The sequence below is a fragment of the Mustela putorius genome, unplaced genomic scaffold (assembly GCF_011764305.1).
Source record: "Mustela putorius furo isolate JIRA1106 unplaced genomic scaffold, ASM1176430v1.1 tig00000275_pilon_pilon_pilon, whole genome shotgun sequence".
In the NCBI taxonomy this organism is placed as follows: Eukaryota; Metazoa; Chordata; class Mammalia; order Carnivora; family Mustelidae; genus Mustela; species Mustela putorius.
The window spans coordinates 7207669-7222631 of NW_025421341.1; the positions used below are offsets into that span (position 1 = coordinate 7207669).

The 14963-nt window shown below is 42.8% G+C and overlaps 1 protein-coding gene across 9 annotated transcripts in view; it reads right to left on the bottom strand.

Moving 5' to 3' along the window:
• FLACC1 (flagellum associated containing coiled-coil domains 1) overlaps window positions 1–6627 on the bottom strand; it is a 32901-nt gene extending 26274 nt beyond the window's left edge. For 4 of the 9 annotated variants that reach the window (XR_006606345.1, XR_006606344.1, XM_045078558.1 and 1 more), the window contains exons 1-3: window positions 6209–6627; window positions 4328–4399; window positions 11–622 (exon numbers count right to left, since the gene is read on the bottom strand). The gene's annotated coding sequence lies outside the window, so the exon portion shown is untranslated. Of the gene's footprint in view, window positions 1–10; window positions 1564–4327; window positions 4400–6208 lie in introns of those variants that run through there. The other 5 variants (XM_045078555.1, XM_013062330.2, XM_013062329.2 and 2 more) reach the window with 5 other exon arrangements.
• Window positions 6628–14963: the final 8336 nt, after the last annotated feature.

Here is a 14963-nt window from a genome sequence, read left to right on the forward strand (position 1 = left end):
CTGATCATACCATGAGGAAACCTCCGTGAAACTCCCAGCGGCATGGGGTGCGGTGAGCTTCCGGGTTGGCAAACACGTCCACTCCGGGAGGGTGACTCACCCAGACTCCGTGATGATGGAAACTCCTGCACTTGGGACCCTCCCAGCCCCCACTGCTTGTTTGATTCATGTGTTGTCCATCTGCGTCCAAGAGCTGATCCTTTAATAAACCAGTAAATCCAAGTAACCGTTTTCCTGAGTTCTGTGAGCTGTTGCAGCAAATTATTTGAAACTAAGGATGGGGTCATGGGAACCTCTGGTTTGTAGCTGATGGTCCAAAGCCCAGGAGGCAGCAATAGCACAGTCTGGGATCGGCATCTCTGGCAGCCGGGGCAGGGCGAGGGGCGCGGTCTCGGTGGACTGAGTCCTTACCTGTCGGATCTAGAGCTACCTCCAGCTGGAGAGCGTCAGAATCGAGGGAAACTATAGGACTCCCAGCTGGTGTTGCTTGGTGGGGGAAAACCCACAGACATCCGGTGTCATAAGTGCCGCGAGTGTGGTAGCCGTGTGAGAGCAAAGGGGACAGGTAAGAGGAAGGACTGGCTTTCTTCCGAATTCAAGGACGAAAAGAGCTTTCATTCAACTAGAACAGGGAGAGTGGGAGAGGAAACAGAACTGTACAAGGGTTGTCCATGCAAGTTTGATACAGTCACTCCCTCACACATTCCTTGGCACACCATTGGAAGCTGAAGCCTACAGGCCTGCAATGTGGGCGCAAACCAGAAGGGGCTAATTCCCACACTGAAGGCCCCCAAAAGACTCAGGGCTTGGAACTGGTGGATTGTTGGATACTACGGACAGGCCTCTGGCAGATCTGTTGGAGCACGTAGTAGGCCAGGGGTTGGGCCCTCCCCGCAAACATGTCCAAGCACCCATCCCTGGAACCTGTGAATAGTCACCTTACATGCAAAAAGAAGACGTACAGCTGTGATTTAGCTGAGGATCTTGAGAAGGGAGATGACACCAGATTATCTGTGTGGGCCCAAGGTCATCACAAACCTCCTCATAAGAGGAAGAGTCAGAGTCAGAGAAGAAAATGTGATGATGGAAGAGAAGGTAGAGTGATCAAGGAAGGGCCACAAGCCAAGGAATGTGGGCACCTCTGGAAGCTGGATAAGGCAAGGAAATGATTCTCCGCTGAAGCCTCCAGAAGGAACCAAGTCCCGTCAACACCTTGATTTTAGCACAGGGAGATCCATTTCAGACATCTGACCTCAGAACTATAGGAGAATAAATTGGTGTTGTTTTAAGCCACTAAATTTGTGGTCATTTTTTACAGAGCAGTTGTAAGAGGAAACAGAGCCACTGGGGTGAAATTAATAATAGAAACATAGAAGAAACCCAAGAAAATAAAAATTGCCTAATGATCCCAAGTTACAAAATACTATGGAAGAAGATCAACGTGGTTGTAGTAAGGTCCTCACTCATATATGTTAATGCAAACACTTAACAGTGATTTTTTTTTAAAGATTTTTATTTATTTGACAGACAGAGATCACAAGTAGGCAGAGAGGCAGGCAGAGAGAGAGAGAGAGAGAGGAGGAAGCAGGTTCCTCGCTGAGCAGAGATCCCGATGAGGGGCTCGATTCCAGGACCCTGGGATCATGACCTGAGCCGAAAGCAGAGGCTTTAACCCACTGAGCCACCCAGGCGCCCCACTTAACAGTGATTTAACCAAAAAGTGAATTGGGACTACATTGGAAGAGTTGGGGAGGGCGACGGGGGGCGGCCACTTTAGAGCCGAATCCTCATCTACCACAGCAGGAAGTCAGTAGACAATGGCTAAAACTGAAGAATTAAATGGAGTGGAGGCAAATTATTTAGAAGTGTGAAGTTAAATTCAGAAAGAAATAGCTTCAAGGGTTGAAACTAGTTGCCCCTAAGCAGCGTGCCGAGGAGTGGAACCGAGAAGTGAGGGGTGGGGTGGGGGGAGGGGGCAGAAACTCTAACTTTTCATTAATAAACTTGAAACACAATTTACTTTTTCAATGATATCAGTGGATTAGTCGATAGAAAATAAAAACTACTGCCAAAAAATGTTAGGAGCACCAACAGACCCACAGAAGGATTACGACAGCAGATTTAACTCAGGTGTCAAAGGCTGGTTTCCCATAGGACACTGGAATAAATTTACAAATCAACTGAAAAATGAAGCTAACCTTTTTGTGTAATGTGACCAATGCCTGAGAAACCATTACATGGTTTAATGACTTTCAGAGCAAAAGGCAACCATAACATTGAGTCCATTTTAAAGATGAGGAAACAAACTCAAAAGGGGTGACTCCTGGGCTGCCTGTAAATGTTCCTTTAAGAGCAAAAATACTGGGTGGCTCAGATGGTTAGGCATCTGCCTTCCGGTCAGGTCATGATCCCCAGGTCCTGGGATCAAGTCCCACATCAGGCTCCCAGCCCAGCGGGGAGTCTGCTTCTCCCTCTCCCTTTTCTGCTCCCCCTGCTTGTGCTCTCACTGTCTCTGTCTCTTTCAAATGAATGAATAAAATCTTAAAAAAATATAACAGCAAAAATACTTACACGCTCTCGTCATCAGGACAATGCTAGCTGCTGTGGGATACTGTATGCCTGCACCCTGCCCTTGGGGAACTTGTCGTCCCAAAGGCAGCCATCAGAAATGGAGCTGAGGGGGCTGTGGAACCAGCGTAGGAGAGCAGCCTTGGGAGAAAGGCAAGATGTGCAGGTGGAGGTAGGCCTGCAGGATGGGCTGGCTCAGGGTGCTGTGCAGCCAAGAGACTGGGTAAACAGCACGAGCCTTAAGACTGGTGACAGGGCCCCTCACATCTAACTGTGTTCTGTTGTGCTTGGGGGCCACTCAGAAGATCTCAGGGAGACCGGGCCAGGGAGGCAGCTGGGGTGGACAACCCAGGCCAAGACGGTGATGCCACGGGGGCTAGAACTCAGATGAGCCTGGAAATATAGCCATGGCAATAAGGGAGCTCTGCTGCTGCTTCAGACCTGGTGTCTGCTTCCTGCAAGGACAGGAACCAGTCCTGAACTTGGGCAGCTTGACAGGAGTCCCTGGTGTAGACAGTGAGAGGCCAAGGAGGCCGGCGCTCAGCGCTGCCTTCTTTACTCCATTTCTTGCCTGACCACCCGCACTGTGCGGTTCCTGAAGGGCGGGACTCCACCAAGTCATTCTCTGGGTCTCCACGGAGACTGGCACAGTGACTTGTCCACAACGGGTCCTGGATAAATATTTGTTCCCTGACTGATAAACTGAGTGGCTCTCACCATGGGGACTGACTCAGCAAGGAGGAAGGAGCTCCACCGAGGGGCTGCAAAAATGTCATCATTGTCACGACGTTATAGATAATATGAAAAATTAGAGTTCAAAAAGCCAAAATGACTGGTAAATGATTGTCCCGTCACTTAGTGGGAGTTTTACATAGATTTTAATGGATTATTTGACAGCCTGTGGGAACATGAAGAAATGGTTAAGAACAAAGATATAAAATGGTATATAGGCAATGGACACAATTGTGTAAAAGTATGGACCGAGATGCATAAAAGTTAGAAAAGAATATGGTAAAAATGAAAATTGAGCATGAATATTAGGATTATGGGTTTTTTTCTTCCTCTACAACATTCTTTATTAAGATTTTCCTTGGGTTCTGGAGTCAGGTGGGCCTGATTTTGCATAAGAGCTGATCTACTTAATAGCTACGGGACGTCAAGACATTTATTTTTATTTTTCTGGGTCTCAGTTTCTTCATCTGCAAAATAGGGACATGGAAGTTTCCTCCTCACTGGGCGGCCATGCACATGAGATGAGACCCTGTCAGAAAAGCTCTCAGCACACTGCCTTGTACACGTTAGGTTCTCAAAAACTGGTAACTGAGGTTAGGAATATTACAAACCCTAGTGATATTTTTGTATACAGAAGCTTTTATTTCTAATATCTGGAGAGAATAGGTTTATGTGAGTTTATGTGTGCATGCGTGTGTGTTAAATTGAAATAGGCTCACTGTAAAGCAAAGCACAATACAGGGAAGTCTAAGGAAGTAAAAATGATCCGAAATACTAACATGATGACCACTGGAAATATTTTGGTTAATAACTTCTAGAATTCTCTCTAGTCTAAAAGAGATTTATAGAGTTTTCCATAAGTTGGAAGAAACTACACATATATTCTACATAGAGTTTTTATCAACCAGTGTTATGAGCTTCTTTTAATGTTGGTAACTATAGATGTATCATCATTTTTTAAACTTGTTTACTGTGGATAATTTTTAAAAATGTATAAAAGTAGAGAAAAACAGTATAATGCGCTCACCTGTCATCTATCTTCAGCAATGAGCAACGGTGGCTCACCTCACTCCTCTGTGCCCAGCCCACTCCTTTAATGCTAGATTGGTTTCAAAAACATTTTAAAACAAATTTAAAGCAAATCCATAATTTAAATTATACTTAAGGCAAATCTACAAAACAAGTCTAAGATTTGTTTCTTTATCATAACTGTATAAATTTCTATCCTACAACCATCTGCATTGTATTTTTAGCCAGTTGTGTACTGAGGAACATTTGGTTGTTTCCTTTTTTTTTTTCCTGTTGTAAACAATTCCTTGGTGTATATTCTTTTGCTTTTAAAAAGTGAAGGCCTCTCCTTCTGAACACTGATGGGGATAAATACTCAAAATATTTAGCAACTAGTAAGACACGGCTGTTGAACCACCAGAATAGACGGGGGCCATAGCTGGATTGGGGCCCTGCAGGACCCCACTCCCAGCTTTGTGCCAGTTTGTGCCGGGCATTACACCCTTAGTTGCTTAATCATAGCAGTCTGGGGGTCCCAGGGGAGGAGCTGGGGCAACCAAGGTAGCAGGGAGGTCATTTGAGGGCTTTGGACAATGTATACAGTTGATCCTTGAACGATACCAGCTTGAACTACACAGTTCCACTCATATACTGATTTTCTCATAAAGTATATTGGAAAATTTTTTGGAAATTTGCAACAATATGGGAAAACTTACAGAGGAACCATGTAGCCCAGGAATACTGAAAAAATTAAGAACATTAGATATTAACACAAGACTATACTATATAATACATATAATATAAAAATATGCATTCTCTCTTTCTAAAATTAATAAATAAGTCTCAAAAAAAAAATAGGAGCACCTGGGTGGCACAGTCGGTTAGGTGTCTGACTCTTGGTTTCAGCTCAGGTCATGATCTCAAGGTTGTGATCTCAGGGTGGTGAGATCATGGTCTATGTCCAGCACTGCATTCAGCATCGAGTCTGCTTTAAGATTCTCTCTTCCTCTCCCTCTGCCCTCCCTCCCAACCCCCTACACACACACACTCTCTCTCTCTCAAATAAATAAATAAATATCTTAAAAATAATATGTGTTAATTGACTGTATGTTATGGGTAAGTCTTCTGATCAGCAGTAGGCCAGTAGGTCAACAGTAGTAGTTATATTTTTGAGGAATCAAAAGTTAAATAGGATTTTTGACTGCGCGGGGATCAATGCCCCAACCCCTGCCATTGTTCAAGGTTATTATTCCAGGGTCAACTGTATATACAACCTGTATGGCAATATTTCAATATTTCAATGACTATATACCAGCTAAACAGCAGCCCTTTACTTCCAGTATTCTCCCACGAGGGAACCACCATTAACGGGCTTTTACTGAGGGTATGTTTCCAGATATGTTCTACGAATATATATGTTCATATACGTACATATATACATGTGTATGTATATATATATGTGTGTGTGTATATATATAATTCTTAAAATTTTTTTACGTAAATGAGAGTACATTTATACACTATGCCATGTCTTGCTCTTTTTACATAACAGGATATCTGGTAAATTATTTCCACATCAGCATAGATAAATCTGCTGCATTCAGTGGCTTGAGGTTACGTTGTATGGCTTTAAGAAAATAGAGGTGTACGTGTGTGTGTGTGTGTGTGTGTGTGTGTGTCTTTGCACACACACCCATTTGTGATTTAAGATTCTTTCTCCCTACTCTTTTCCTTTCCTCTGTTTCTCCCCGATGATTTTACCTGAGGCTCAGTGGACTGAATGTGTCAGGTGGCGACACTGTAGTTACCAGTGAGCCAGCCGAGCCTTCAGAAAGGTCACAGGTTCGTACTAATAACCACACGAAAAAGTTACATAAAACATCTTTTCCAAAGAGCTTACCTTGCACTGCTCAAAGATTTGTTTCTCTCATGTGGTTCTTCTCCACATCAAGAGTCTTAAAAGACATCATAATTTTATAGAGAAAATGTTTTTCATTTTCTCATCAACATAAGATCAGTATTTCTTTTAGATCAAATCCAGAGATTCCAGAACTTGAGATGTTAGTGGTCATTCCAAATGACCGAAATGACAAAGCAGAAAATCCACGGTATGTGTGGGGCGGAGAGAAAGACTTCCAGTGAATCCTGTCAAAGGCTTTTACAAAGGCTGAACAGACATGAGGACAAATGTCCTGTCTAAGGATGGTCCAGTTTGAGTCTTTCAATATTGCAACGAAAGTCAAACTGGAGGAAAAAGCCAAACTTCCATTCAGACTCTCTTGACTCGGGCCTTGATTTGTGAGGTTTGTCCCTGGGAGGTGGCAGGCAAAGGTTTGTTTCTTTCATTGCTATGGAAACAGAATGGCAGCACCTCATTGGCTCAGGCCCTCACTCTCCAACAGAGAAGTCTGGAGAAGCAGCTGGTTCATAAATTCTCCAAGACATAAGACAAAATATGCTTTCGATATACTTTAGAGGAAATAGAATTAAACAGCCCGACTTGTGGTTGTAGATGCCAGGTGGGATCTTTGGAGGATTTTAAGTTCTTTTGTCACTTGCTTACAGAAACCTAAAACTCTGAAGTAGGCCATTTCCTCTTTGAACTTCAGGCCTTGAAATTTGTAAAAGTGCAAATCCTCTAGGGCAGGAGTCTTTCTCAGTCACGAAGGAGTTTGACCCTTAAAGGAGTTTTCCCTTAAAGGAAAACTTAAAAGTTTTAAAGTTTAAAGTTTTTTTTTTAAAGTTTTCCTTTAAGTTTTGCTTTTTTCTCATTATAGAAAAAAAAAATGCTTGTGAAAACCAGAGGCTTTCATTTTTATTCCATTGCAACTCACTATAGGAAACATATTTTACATTTTATAATAAAAAGTTGCATGAAATAATACCTTTATTACATACTACTCTCATCTATTTTTTTCTTCTATTTAAAATGAAAGCTCATTATAAATCCACTTGTTGATTCTATGATGTACTGATGGATCACAAGCCACAGTTTACAAAACAATGCTGTAAATTCAGCCATTCATTTGACTTCACATTTATTATCTACTGTGTACCAGGCACAGGTGGGGGGATATGCATCAGTTCTCGTGCTCCAAAGAGCTTAGAGACTCTCAAAGAGCTTAGAGATTCAGTAAAAGCACAATGAAGCTTACATTATGAGCCTTACCAGATGCTGGGGGGATGGACAACAGGGACTTCTTATGATTCAGAGAGAAAGGATTTGACTAGTTTTGAATAGTAGAGAGATCACATTGACTGCAGTGTAGAGAAGCAACCAGAGAGGCCAAGTCAGGAGGCAGGGAAACCTGTTAGGAGTCTATGGTCAAAAGAGACACAGCAGTGGCCTTGGCTGACGGAGCAGCAGTAGGGATGGAGAGGACAGGACATAATAAGATTTGGCGATGGATCAGATGTCACAATGAGGGAAAAGGAAGAAGTAATGTCAATTCATGGGTTTCTAGCTCAAGCAATTGAGTAGATGGCGGTGCCATTTTATTGAGATGATAAGGTCTGGAGGATAGACAGGCTCAAAGGAGCAGATTAACTTCAAGCTTGGACATGTTGAGTTTGAGGTTCCAGAGAGAGACCCAAGTGGTGATATCTATTACAGAGTTTGTTCCATGATTTGGGGTTCAAAGGAAGAGTCTGGGCCAGAAACGCCTTAGGAGTCTTCAGGATAGATAATATTTCAAGGCCAAGGAATGGATGAGCTCACACAGGGAAAAGTGTAAGAAAACAATATGGTCTAGAACAGTGCCCTGAGGAATGCCACCAATATTTATGGCAGTATTCCTTAAAGGGTGGACCATGTCATAGCTCAAATATGTACAACCATCACTTGAATGAAAATGGCTTGGATAAAAAAAAGTTCATTAGTTTTATGAAATATGGAGTCTGGAAGTAGGGGTACCAGATTTATGCAGACTCAGGAATGCCATTGGAAAATTGAATTTTTCCATCTTTCTCTTGTGCCCATCTCAGGGCATCAGCTGAGGGGAGCCTCATAGTTACACTCTGGCTGCCCCAACTCCCAAGCACCATGGGCGGACTAGATGAAGACCAACTTCAAAAACTAAAAGGGAGGGGCGCCTGGGTGGCTCAGTGGGTTAAGCCACTGCCTTCGGCTCAGGTCATGATCTCAGGGTCCTGGGATTGAGTCCCGAATCGGGCTCTCTGCTCGGCGGGGAGCCTGCTTTCCCCTCTCTCTCTCTACCTGCCTCTCCATCTACTTGTGATCTCTCTCTGTCAAATAAATAAATAAAATCTTAAAAAAAAAACAAAAACTAAAAGGGAGGCAAAATTCACAAAGAGAACAGTGAATAGATCTGATTAATTTGGTTAAATCCATCTCTGTCCAGAGACTGGATATAATTTCGAGTCTGTTTGTGTGAAGTTTTGTATTTAAATCCTTTCTCATTTCTAAAAAGGAGGATTTGGGTCTTGTGGGGGGAGTGGCTAACAGCAAAGCTACAAAGGAAGCAGGCACAGAGGAGGTCACTTGACTTGGCAAAGGCTTAGCACTAATTACCACTACTTTAGGATTTTTGTTTCCTCCTTTCCTCTATTTAGACGTGAGTACAACTTTGTCAGATCCGAAACAGCAAGGGGGAAAGAAAGAAAGGGTTTTAGGGGTTAAGTGTCAACTGCTCTTCTCTTCGAATTTAGGGAAACATTGGCATTGTGCAAAAGGCTTATTCCAAAGACCCAGGAAGGGGACTGATGCTACTAACATGATGACTCTCCCCAAAGCAATGTGCCTAAGTATTTGGAATGGAGCTGGAGGCCAGAATACCATCAGTACAGGGGAGTAGAGGCTGAATAAATAAATGAGAGAAACTGGGGCTTAACAATCCAATTCTATCATCAAAATTAGCTTGCACATTGCATCGAGAAATGGGTACCACCTTGTGGAATGTTGTCGCCCCCAGCAAGTGACAAGTGTGATCAGCCAGTTTGAGTATTTAGAAACTCTCCATTTGTGTAAACCTTCCGTGTCTTTCTGAGTTACTCCCAGTATGGAAAAGACAATGTACTTTCAGGGAGCTTATCGTTATCTCCAAGTTGCTCGGTTTCCTTTGATTGCTTCGCGTCTTTGAAGATCTCCCTTTAGGGTGCTCTGCCAAGTCCCACTGGCTGATTCAGCTGTTCCCGATGGCCCTTAACCAGGGAGCCACAGGGGTCCTACATGTGCCTGCAGTGTCACTCTCACTCCTAGAGAGAGGGGCTGCTGCCCTGAGCCCCGGGCTTTAAAGGATTCTGCCTATCAGCAGGATACACAAAAACTGAAGTTTATTAACAAACATATGGGCACTTGATCTGGAGCTCAGCACTGGAACAGCAGGACCCATAACCCTACATATCTTTTGTTCTCAGCAGTAGCGTCATTTAGGATCCCTGGGAATGCTTCTCCACACTTCTCACCCTTTATCTTCAAAACAAAAGTTGTCTGTGTCAAAATGTTAGGAAGGTATTTGTCTTTCTCTGCCTGCCTTGTTTCGCTTAGCACAGTACCCTCTAGGTGTATTCATGTTGTCAGATGGCAAGATTTCATTCTTTTTTTAAAATCACTGAGTGCATTTTCATCGCACATACACCATGTCTTCTTTTTCCTTTCATCTGTGGAGGGACACTTGGGCCGCTTCCGCATCTTGGCTATTGTAAATAACACTGCAGGAAACACAGGGGCACGTCTATCTTTTCAAATCAGTGTTTCCATTTTCTTTGGGTAAATACCCAGTAGTAGAATTCCTGCAATATGGCATTTCTATTTTCAATTGGTTGAGGAAGCTCTATATTGTTTTCCACGGCAGCTGCACCCATTTACGTTCCCACACACAAGACATGAGGGTTCCTTTTACTCCCCATCCTTGCCAACGCTTATTTCTTGTCTTTTTGATAACAGTCGTTCTGGCAAGTCTAAGTGAAATTCTGTCGTAATTTTGATTAGCATTTCCCTAATGATTAGCAATGCTGAGAATCTTTTCAGAGAAAGACAAATACTATGATGTCACTTGTATGTGGAATCCAAAACAATGAAACTTACAGAAACAGAGACTCATAAATATAGAGAACAAGCTGGTGATTGCCAGAGGGGTGGAGATGGGGGATGGGCAAAATCGAGGAGGGGGATCAAGAGGTACACACTTCCAGTACTAAAAGAATCAAGTCACGGGGAGATAAAGTATAGCATAGGAAATACAGCCAATAATATTGTGATAACACTGTATGGGGACAGATGGTGAGCACCGCATAATGTAGAATTGTTAAATCTCTATGTTGTAGACCTGAAACTAACATAACATTGTGTGTTAATTATAGTTCAAGAATACAATTTTTTTCTTGGGGCACCTGGGGGGCTCAGTAGGTGAAGCGTCTGCCTTCTGCTCAGGTCATGATCCCAGGGTCCTGGATTCAAGACCTGCAACAGGCTCCTTGCTCCGTGGGGGGTTGCTTCTTCCTCTGTTTGCTCGGCCTGCCACTCCCCCTGCTTGTGATCTCTCTCTGTCAAATAAATAAATAAAATCTATTAAAAAAATTTTTTTAAAAAAAGAATATAATTTTTTTTCTTAAATTCTAGGAAGTTTTCTGGGTTGTGCTGGAGGAGCAGAGCCAACCCGGTGCTGGGGGTGGGGACTGGATCTCACCACCCTGAGATCATGACCCGAGTGGAAATCTGGAAAACATGAGTCACACACTTAATCTACTGAGCCACCCAGACGCCCCCTGATGTTGTAATTTGTAATTCCACAGGTACTTACATATTGGAGTGGTACTTGCAAAACTTGCATTTTGTGGCTGAAGAATATTTTGCATATGAATTCTGATTACCTTAAAATTTATATGTATGCATGTATAGGTCTAGATGGAACATGAGTGAAGCATGGCGCTAATTCTTCACATTATTGTATGGAACTGTGGGTCTAGAGGGTTCCTTGAAAGATGGTGAAACAGCGTTTTAAGTGGTGGTAGATTACACAAAATTAAAATATTTTGTAAAATTTTCTGGCCCTTTTTTGTAATGTTTAAATGTGAGGTGAAAATCTTGCTTTTAAGTAACTTAGTGATTTTGCTTGAAGGCAAGAAAAATAAATGTTATGGAACACTTTTTCAATTATTTGAGTTTATGTATTTTTCTCTAGTATCTCACATCTTTGGCGTGTGTTCCTCCCACATTTTCTTTCTTTTTTTTTTTTTTTTAAGATTTTATTCATTTATCAGAGAGAGAGAGGGGGAGAGAGCGAGCACAGGCAGAGGCAGAGGGAGAAGCAGGCTCCCCGCCGAGCAAGGAGCCCGATGTGGGACTCGATCCCAGGACGCTGGGATCATGACCTGAGCCGAAGGCAGCTGCCCAACCAACTGGGCCACCCAGGCGTCCCCCTCCCACATTTTCTTAAAGAATAAAACTTTTTTCTTAAAATTTTTCTTTTTTCTTTTTTCTTAAAGAATAAAACTCTTCATGCCTGCCAGCCAGCAGCTGTGTTTTTTCATCTTTGCCAAACGTGCACAGCAACATTTGTTCGTTTGAAAATTCTATGGATTTTTCAAATTCCATAAAATTTGAAAATTAAATGGACTATTTAGGTCCTTATTTTATAAAAACTAACAAAAAACAAAACTTGGTACTAGCATAAGTCAAACTTAATATAGTAAAAACAGAGACGCAAGTCAGCAGAATGCCCTCAAATATTGCCTTTATCAGGTTTTGGGACTTAAACACATCTACTGCTGCTCATCATTTGTGAAAGAAAACACAATTAAAGATGCTGGGGATATCACTAAATCACTAAATTCTGTATACAAATCAAGACTAATTCACTTGAAAAACAAGTCCAACTTTAACATATGGGGCCTAATTATTTACACAAGTTCAACAAGAATAGTGATTGACCTTATAGATCCTTTAAAATTTGCTTTGCTGGAACTTTCCATAAGGAGCACGTAGGCTGAACTTTTAATAGACTCTTGATGCCAGAAGCCGAACAAAATATTTGCCATCAGACATACTTGCAATAGGTGAATCACGAGAGACAATGGACTCTGAAAAACAATCTGAGGGGTCTGAAGTGGCCGGGGGGGTGGGAGGTTGGGGTACCAGGTGGTGGGTATTATAGAGGGCACGATTGCATGGAGCACTGGGTGTGGTGAAAAAATAATGAATACTGTTTTTCTGAAAATAAATAAATTGAAAAAAATTAAAAAAAAATACCTATAGATTTGGCCAAATTCCTTTTGAGTTTCCCCCCAAAATCCTGAGGTTCCAGCACCTCCCAGCAAATGATATTCTTTACTCACCCGGTAAGGCTGCTGGGAACTCTGAACTCTATGTATGTCTCTCTCAAATATGACATTCCAGTCAAAATCTTGGTACTATAACCAAAGTTTCCAATGATGTCTTGTTACAAGAAGAATGGATTATGCAAATTAAAGAATTTGTGCAAATTCTAATTGCCACTGAACAAAGAATACTCACTGAGAGTTTCTGAATTTCAGAGGGTTCAGGTACCCATTTGCTTCAATCTTAATTCATTCTGACCACACGTAAGATTCTTTTCTAGAGCTTTCCCTTTACAGACTTACGACTTTCTTTTGTATTCAGATTTTATCCTAAGTCTTTTCTCTCACAGAAGTAGTCTCATTTTGGGACAAAATTACCTTCTTTTTCCCTCAACAAAAATGTATTCTCATTCCCTACACCTTCTTACATATCTCTTACTTTCCTAGTTGCTTTCCTTATCATTTCCATAATGATATGTAATATAATTACATATAGCAAAATTCTAACTCTTAGAACCTTAGTCTCCAGTGAAAACTAAGTAGTAGCAAATTGTGAACTATTATACCAAAATTCTTTAGATTGGCAAATTTATGAATACATTTCATAATTTTTAGGCACATGCAGTTTTCAAAGTACAATCTTTCTTTCTTTCTTTCTTTTTTTTTTTTTAAGATTTTATTTATTTATTTGACAGACAGAGATCACAAGCAGGCAGAGAGAGAGGGGGAAGCAGGCTCCCTGGCAAGCAGAGAGCCCGATGCAGGGCTCGATCCCAGGACGCTGGGACCATGACCTGAGCCGAAGGCAGATGCTTTAACCCACTGAGCCACCCAGGCGCCCCCAAAGTACAATCTTTCAACAAGGCACATAGCATGTTTTCCAACAGACCCAAGTATTCTTAGTTTCTCTGCAGTAAAAAGTCAAAAGCAAACAGACCTATGTCATTAACCAACGCTTTAGGAGTCTATCTTATTTGGAAATGACTTAGATATCTGATGAATTCAATCCAACTTATCATTTAACTTAGCAAAAACCTCAAAGTTTTAGGTTTGACAGCTATCTGCAGGGTCAGATGGCCATAAAACCTAGCAAGACACATTCTACAATTTTTGCAGAGGTCAGGATTTGGAGACAATGCCACGAAAGCTTGCACATATGGGACTTTCGACCCTTTGGAAGAATTCCGATAAAAGAGGTCAAGGTAGGAAGATAATATTATAAGAAAGGGTTCCATTGAGAGAACTTACCTCTTGACCTGGGAGTTTGTACTGAGGCCAGGAAACATTACATAAAAAAGATGAGACTTTTTTTTCGGGCCTATTCCTATTTTCTATAGAAATGGAACTAAGGTGAGTCCAAGGAATGACCCAAGGGTGAGTCCAAAGGAATAGAGGGAATGTCCCATAGAGGAAAGACCAGCTGCTGATTCCCAAAGGGGCATCCCACCAAAGGGAATGGAGCTCTGACTTGTTGCAATTTCGGTCAGTGTGTCCCACGGACCTGAAAAAGGGCTGGACCTTACATGGGGTGACTGTCTCTACTGGGGCATCCTACCAAGGAGAGGGCTGCCGCAAATGGCCATAGTAATCCCTGCTGGGGCTTCCTCTGCAGCAGGAAAAGCTGGACACTGGGTGGCCAGACCAGATTGGAAATAGGAGCAGAAAGGATGCACCTCTCGGATGCACAGGAATGCGGTTTGCCTACAGATCAAGATGGCTGCTGGATCCATGCGAACAAAGGAAAGGGTGGGGGGGGGGTTCCAAAAGAAGCACAATGCGAAGGGAGACCTCAGAGACGGAGGGGGAGATGAAGGGGAAGGGGTCCTTTGCTCTTACAGGCACCAGCAGTCCAACCTGCTCACCTTCACACCTGTAGACCACACCAGGGAGTCGCCCTTGCCCGAGATCTTCAGATCTCCCATACTAGGGTTAGGGTTAGGGCGCCAAAAGGCTGAGAAGAGAAAGGGGAGGGGGGGAAGGGTCCCTCTGAAGGGCAAGAGGAAACAAATCACTCACCCTTTTCAGGCTGTCCGGTGGGTTCCTCCTGGGGTTTTGGACCCTCAGTTTCCCCAGGGGTACTAGAGTCAGTCCACTGAGGGAAAGTCCCAAGATATTTCCGGAGAATCTGGGAAGAGTCCAGACCAGCAGAGGTTCCCATATGGGACACCAAATGTGGGGCGCTCCAGTTGGGGAGGGGCCAGCCGAGTGGGTGATAAAAGAACTCACCCAAGGCAGCACAAAAGAGACCGAAGTTTACTGAACACGCCACAGGCGAGCGGCAGGCAGGACAGCAAAGGGGAGACCGGTCTGCTGAGCAGTTTCCAGAGAGCCCAGAGCATCAGCACTACATGGTGGAGTGTAGGGAAAAAGTTGTTGCA